Genomic DNA, 8,425 nt, shown 5'->3' on the forward strand with positions numbered 1-8,425 from the left:
TTCGCAATATAAGCCTCTGACATAGAAGCCCACTGCTCTGAGATGGAGGCCTTCAGAGAATCGACACTTGAATATACGCCCATATCAAATAATCGAGGGGGTTCAAATCAGGACTGTTTGGCGACTAAAGATCTTATGGCAAAAATTACATATTCTCCTCCAGCCAAGTTTGGGTCCGTTTCGAGGGCCGCATATTGTTGGAAAACAACATTCTCGGGTTCACCGAAGTTTGTCCGAATCCGCGGAAGCACTTGGTTCTTCAAAATGTCCTTGTAGACTTCAGTTATAAATGTTTACACCAGCTTCCATGAAAACAGGATTGTTACGTCATACACGAACGCGCCGCCGCTACCAACAAGCCCCTACCAAAACTCGCCTTCCATGGCTCACGATAAGTACTGATAAATAGAAAGTAGATGATAAGAATAATAAGCAGATGCATGTCACAGCCAAAAACTGCATGTAATCGTCGAAGGCAAAGTTATTTCTCCGGTTGCTTAATTTGCTAAATTTAGTTTACGCGATAGTTGATAGGCTCTTTGCATGGATGACATTGCTAGTTGTTATCAACAAAAGGTAAATAATACGAGGTTTCGGAATCTGAGCTTGTTCTTAACCGTAATCCGTTGTTTATAGTAGTTCACGCGATACTCATAAGACTAGCGACTTCGGCATACGTACAAAACAGACGGACTGACTAGTACCACAGGTAATGAACATGAATTTAAGACTGTGCACTGCAACATAAAGAAACGTTGATCACATATGTTAGGTCTCACGCAGCACGATTACGTATTACCGTACTGGAACGAATTCCGTGAATTTAAACAGATTTTATTGATCAGTTAAATTTCTCCTGTAACCGATACAAAATAGAAGAAAACCGCGTGAATACTCATTATTCCTGTATATCTAATTCTATTGCATGTTTAATTACTAAGGACTTACGTTTAGTGTTTTTATGGTATCTCGTTTGCTATCCGGAATGCGATGAAATACGGTTACGGTAAATCGTATTCAGTAATACCTATCATAAGTGCATGTGTAACGTTTCATTATTATGCTTATAGTTTTTGTTCGGATGACTTACGCTTGTAGTATGTGCCGATGTTTGCTTTCTGTCCGAAATTCGATCCAGTACGGTAATACGTAATCGTGCTGCGTGAGACCTAACATATGTGATCAACGTTTCTTTATGTTGCAGTGCACAGTCTTAAATTCATGTTCATTACCTGTGGTACTAGTCAGTCCGTCTGTTTTGTACGTATGCCGAAGTCGCTAGTCTTATGAGTATCGCGTGAACTACTATAAACAACGGATTACGGTTAAGAACAAGCTCAGATTCCGAAACCTCGTATTATTTACCTTTTGTTGATAACAACTAGCAATGTCATCCATGCAAAGAGCCTATCAACTATCGCGTAAACTAAATTTAGCAAATTAAGCAACCGGAGAAATAACTTTGCCTTCGACGATTACATGCAGTTTTTGGCTGTGACATGCATCTGCTTATTATTCTTATCATCTACTTTCTATTTATCAGTACTTATCGTGAGCCATGGAAGGCGAGTTTTGGTAGGGGCTTGTTGGTAGCGGCGGCGCGTTCGTGTATGACGTAACAAGGATGCATCTTCCATCCCTTAGAAAGGATCACTCCACTGCCGTGATGAACATCCATTTTTATCGGTTTTAACCTTTTGACGTCATTTTACACAGTTTTTTAAAAGCTTCCAAATACTCTGAAATGTTTTTTGATATTCCATTGTAGTTTTCGAGTAAATTCAGAAAAACAAAGGGACGGATGTGCCATTCTGACGCCGATGTGACTTATATCCGTTAATCCATGGGAGAGATACGGAAAACTCTTGCAGTTCTAATAATTTTGAAGCGATTTTCAGAAATTTAGGACATCTTGACATGATGATATTTTAAAAGAAAGGACATCCCTCCCACATCAATAACTGGGGGGGGGGGGGAGTCCCATATAAAATAATTTTAGTTTTTTTAAGGCGATCATTTTTTATTTTATCAAATTAATCAGTTTTTTTTTTCAATGTTTTGTTTGCTACGTCACAAACGATCATGAGCGTCATTCACCGACAATGTTTCATTGATTCAAAAAATCACAATCAACATAGTTTCCTCGAACGAAGATGTACATACGACATATTTCAATCACATTTTGCGCAAACGTCTTTTTGTTATTTAATTAGCTAAAATCTTCGAGAAATAATTTTGAACTATGCTCATTGAGCGTTAAAAACAATAATCCGATCAAATATCAAGCAGAGGTTGCCATGCAAGGGCATTTGAGTTTTTTCATTGACCGGGATTATGGCCTGCCATCGAGCATGGATGACCAAACTATGACCTGTCGACCACATTTGGCCCGCGGCTGTTTTATTGGTGCCAGCCAAGCTCTTTTTGAAACTACTATGATCTCAGAATTGTATGTTTTTCTTGGTTTACACCATTTGAACAAAAATTTACATAAATCATCATCAACTTCATTCGAAATGAAAGTCGGAAGACCTTGATTTGATATGATGTAATTTTACAAAAAGGTTACCATCACTGAACAAAGGATCAATTACAATTCCAATCAAAGTATTCAAATTCTCAAAATTGTACAATATTTCTCGCATTTACAGCAGGAAACAGCATTTTTGCAGCCTATGTTTTAATATATGATTTTAGAAGATGGTGGCGTCTTGAATATAAATTATTTGTCAGATTCAATCTATCACATATAAATTTAAAATTCATCAGTTTTAAGTAAAATCGATCATTGATAACTAATAAATAAATTAAAGCTACGTGAAACTGAAACCATCTGTAAATCTGTTTATTATCCTTTATTCAATCACGGATTCAGATCTTGCTTAGCTATTTGTTTCAGAGATACGTTTAAAAAATAAAACTTTACAATTTTTACAATTTAGAATAGATGAGATTACAACTATTTCTAACATTATTCAAAAAAGTCTTTGAGTATTTGAAATTGAAGGTTTTGAATCATTTAACAACTTTGTTCCAGACGATTCGACGTATGCCTAAAAATATTAAAGATCCAAATTGGCTTAAATCTTTATTAAAAATTCCATCAAATTTACCGTATTTTTGCAGGATTGGAAAGAATTGACAAAAAGAAAACTACTATAATTTTTTTCACAGATTACAAAATTTTAAGCGGTCTTTGAAAAGTTGTTCATTGAGTTAAAAATTTTGTTTTCAAAATTTTTTAAATATTCCATATTGTTTGCCAAAAAAGTTCACAAATTTATTTTATGAATTTTTAATAAGAGTTATTTCGAAAACAAGAATCATATTAGTGAAAATTAGCTCTTATAGTCTCCTTAGAAAATGTAAATTTTGTTGCTTTGTGTTATCTGGACTTTCCATCACATAATTGGCCATTTTTCCGATTATCTTTTTTTTATACCATGCATTAGTTTTTGAAGTGGTCTCCACAGTTGTTTGAGCGTTATGAGTTCAAACGAACGGACTCTATCTTCAATTTTGGGGAGTTTGTGGGGCCTCAGAAAAACAGATCGTATCAAACTTTAAAAATTCTCCGAATTACATTCAGTCCATAATTAAAATTAAATTTTAAAAAGTTTGTTTTAAAGACATCGAATATCCATCAAAATTTAACAACATTTGCTTATTATTTAAATACCTGAAACTCTGGAATGCAAGTATTTAACATTTGTTTTTTTTGCTCGCAAAAGATATATTTAAGAAAATTAAACCATATTTCAATAGCTTAGTATTAATAACGTGTTCTTAAATATTTAATAGAATTCATTTAATGTCCCGATACCCATATCAAATCAAAATTTGGTATCATGAAAAATTCCACTGAAATTTAATTTTTTTTTTCTGTGCTTATGCTTATGACACGAACACAGCCAGATCTTGTCAACACCCCGGTGAGTTGTAAAAGTACATTTACTACTCATCTTTACACGGCCAGGCCCACTGTGCAGTATTAAACGCAGAGACAAACTGGAACACAGGGGAGGAAGAATCGTGGACAACTGTACTATACGTTTCCATGATAAGTTATGTCTATCGTTGAGAGCTCATTTGCTAGAAAGTAACGTGTTTCTGGATGCCGGTCCTTGATTACTCTTTCTCAATTCGAATGGAAATGAGGTTATTTCACACAGAAACTCAAAATCTAAAGTACTTGATAAAAAAATGTTCTGTATTAAACATCAAAAAACATATATTAATATTTTCCTCAGATTTTAAATTTGTAAATTTTGAATTTCTCTGTACCTCATTAATGGTCTTCGACCTTGGATATAGCGGTCGTTACTGGAAACATGAGAAACAGAAAAAAAAATTAGAATCTTCATAAAATCTTTTAAAACTTACTCTTTCAAAAGATTTCATGGTAAAAATCATAAAAATGACATTACCATATGCGTACCTTTTCATTAAGATTAGAAAAAAACAAAGACCAATAAGAGTGGAACAAATATAAATTCCCCCCCCCCCCCCCTCCCCCCTTCGCAATTTCCAAAAAAAACCCGAAGGGGGAAATAAATAAAGTTTGAAGAAATTTATGTAAATTTCAAAAACAAATTCCTGAATCTGAAAGATTACAGGATCAAAAAACAAATTTAAGAAGATGAGAGTTATTTCACCTTTTGTATTCTTGATTTGATTGAATCATTCAATAAAAAATTACTTGTTTCATAGGTTTTGTGCAATGATATAGTATGCAATTGAGTTGCATACAATCTTCCATGCAACTTATGCCAATTTATTTGTTTTTCGCATTATTTTTTATTGTTCCCCACACCCTCCTACCTCTCGCGATATTTTTGAAATCTACAAACATTCTTCCTTCCTTCATAGTTAAATTTCTGCAAAAGAAATGATGAACTTGACAATAATCAATATAATTTTATGCAAAAAAAAACCCGTATTACCACTTTCGATTCCATCAACCAAAACCAATTGAATTTCCAAACATTCATGGAACTCTTTTTGTGTCCACCAATTTTGATAAATTTATAATTTAAAAATTAGAATATATGAAAATATGTTACCGTAAAACGGGATAATTTTGATCACCGGGATAAACTTGACCAACAATAAACTTTTCCACATTATCATCAATAACTCAGTTTATAGCAGTGATTGAATTTTGCTGAGCATGAGTTGATCAACCATCTCTCGCTCAACGCTTTACTCGGAAGCAAAGGTTGCTTTGAGGCAGCGAAAACGACAAAACCGATGATGTATACGCTCTCAACATGGCCGCCTTCATGAAGCAATATACATTCGAGGCAGCGAATCCAAAAAACCAAACGAATGGCTCTCACTCATCTCCTGTCACAACCTTGAGGGAACCGAATTCAAAAGGCAGAGGAAACCCGAGTCTCCTCGTTTGTGCCTGGATCGAATGCGTGAGGTTTTTCTGCTATTGCTATTATTGCACAGCAACCGCACGCAGGCAGCTAGTTTTTTCATTTCTTTTTCTTCCCCCCTCTTTCACCATACGTTGCGGGCCGTGCAACGCAATAAGTTCGGTTGTTCTTGTTGTTGCCTCAACCTTTGCGGTCGGCTCGAGTTATTCAAATTCAACAACGTAAATGAGTATGTGTGCCTCGTCTTCTTCATGCATCATGTAGCAACCGAACGTTGAGAGAGTTCGTTCGGGGCAGCAAACGGATAGTGTCTCTCAGAGCAGATCCTCCTCATGGGGGGAGGTTTGAATGAATGTATATGTATCGTCTCCTGTATAGCTATGCGAGGCCTCAAAGTGTGTATTTTGAATGCCTCTGATGAGAAAATTGGTGAGGATTTCAATCACTGGTTTATAGTTTGAATTTTTGAAAAATGTTTTCTACGTTTGAAAGCCTATTAATTGAGTATCAAATAGGCAAAACTTGGATTGTTTTTGAAATTTATTCCTGTTAGTAAAAATCTAATTTCAAAATCTTAAAATATCTATTTTTTCAAAGACTCGCAAACAAACAGCTCTCCTGATGATACTAAAAAGAGAAACTTCCGGCGAACCGTCCCCCTTGCAGTTGAAACAAAAACAGCGCTCGGCAAAAACCCTATAAAACGATATCAGTTTTCACATCGAACTTTCTCTGGCACGATACACATTCGTGGGATATTCGGTAAAAGCTACTCATTTCAAATTTCTTCATAATTTACATTTTTAACATAGTAAACTTATGCATTTTCTCACGGAACGGACGAAAACACAAACGAGTGCGTCGCCCAAAACTCATGGCTTACTACCTGGAATTTTTTTTTTCTGTGTGCAATAAAAAAGTAAATTTTTGGATTCAACTCGACCTCCTCTGCTTTAAATATTTTTTTGTAAATAATCTTTAAAATGTCGAAAGGTTATAAACGGTACAATGTTTCAACAATTCCATTCCATGTAATTTTTTTATTTTAATTTGAAACATTTTCAGGGATACTGGTAAACTTAAAAAACTTGTGTAATGGACGACGATTTGACATTTATGGAATTAATAATGAAGGTTGCAAATCGTTTGAGAGAATTCGTTAAAAAAATCATTGAACAAAAATTTCTTACTAAGATGAATCTATACTTGAAGCACACATATGCAGTAATTTAACGTATTCTGTTTTTTTTCTTTGAATATTAAGCGAAAAAAAAACTTGTTTGGCGGAAGGAAGACTACTATCCATCGATTTCAATTTTTTTAGCTCCCTGTGTAATGAAAACGCAAAATATTTAGTCAATTTTCTACAGTCAAAGATAAAGCTTATTATACTTATCCAGCAACAAATTAAAGCCATCTTTTATTCGCAGATAGCTAAGATACTCCTCCAGACAGTTTTATTTGGAAGTTATTTTAAGTTTCACAACTTTTAAAAGTAATTTTAGAGCCGATGCTAAACGTGTTTAGAACCAATTCGCCGAACCTTTGTTTTTCGATCTTTTGCAACACGGTAAAACAAGGCAATGCAGAACGACGGAAAAACCTAATTGCATTAAAAATGAGAAAGTCATCTTACGTCTTAAATTCAAACCATGGTGTTAAACTTATTTATTGATGAAATTAAACCAGCTTTTGGCCATAATAGAATACATGTGTATCAATGGTTTGCAGTTGCAATGGAATTACTCAATTTTGTTTCTATTGATTCATTCAACCTTATCAAAACTAACACTAGATTTGTTGTAAATAATAAACAACTTTATTTCCTATTCTTCCTAATGAGTTTCCATAGCGCTTAACAATTGACTCCGTGATGGCGTCGTATGTTTTCAGACTAACTTCGTTAAAACTTTAGCTGTCATCGAAATGGATAATCGAATCTGACGAATGATTTTTTTTTTTTTTTTTGAAAGTAAAAAAGGGTATAAAATGCTTTTCAAAAGTCCATCCACAGTACCGTTCATTATTCAATAGAAATGGGATGCATGCGCATTGAAACTTCCCCTCTGAACCTTCATAAAAATTTATTTTGATAATATTTTTTTGTTCAAATTTTCTAACTAACAAACAATCATGTCAAAAAATTTGAAATCTATAAAATATTTGTGACCTAAATTTACCAACGCAACTCTTCGTAACGGTCATGTCTACCCCCTGACTCTTTTAAGGATCCAAAACAACGTGATTTATATTAACTTTTAAAGAATTTTACATTGAGTTCTCAACATCAAATGAAAAGTAATCTGTTAACCAGTGCAGTGCAATTATCAAAATCTAATTTAAGAAACTCCTTTCATTGCGGTTAAAAACATAAAAAAGGCCAACCCTAATGGTGTTTTTGCAACATTTCTAAGCTAGCTAACAGCTAGCTGTTAGTAGTTTACAGGAGCAACGTTTTTGTTGATCAAATTTAAACAGTATAACGGTCCTTCAGAAATCCGAAAACCTTATACATATCAATCTTTGTGACAGTCATTGGAAAATATGAACAACATTTAGATTTCAAATATGCCGATGCTGCTGCCCTTTTTCTTTACAAATATAACGGAACTGTATCTTAGTACGTGTAACATAATTTATCAATCTCTTAGCAAAAAACCTTTTTAGAAAACTTTTTTAAGTTCTTCGGGATTACGATCGTCTTTATTTTGTCGGACCGATCAAATTTTCTCTCCTACCGAAGCATTGATGTCACCACGAATCGCCTGGCTCCCCGAACAATCAACACCTCCTATGTATTTCAACACTTATCAGCTTCGTTAATCAGCTCAATTTCAATTAGCGTTTCTCTCATCGGCTCAAACACCCGTCAATTATCCGCACGATTTGAGTCTTCCCTTTGTTTCTTCCTGCGGAAAACCGGAAAACCCCGGACAGAGCAACGAAAGAAAGAATCTCCACCCTGCCCTGCTGGGAAGAATCGGAAGAATCTCAATGCGTTGCGGTATGTGGTTTTTGTTGATTTCCGATTTCCGGATCGA

The sequence above is a fragment of the Uranotaenia lowii genome, chromosome 2, assembly GCF_029784155.1.
Source record: "Uranotaenia lowii strain MFRU-FL chromosome 2, ASM2978415v1, whole genome shotgun sequence".
Classification (NCBI taxonomy): Eukaryota; Metazoa; Arthropoda; class Insecta; order Diptera; family Culicidae; genus Uranotaenia; species Uranotaenia lowii.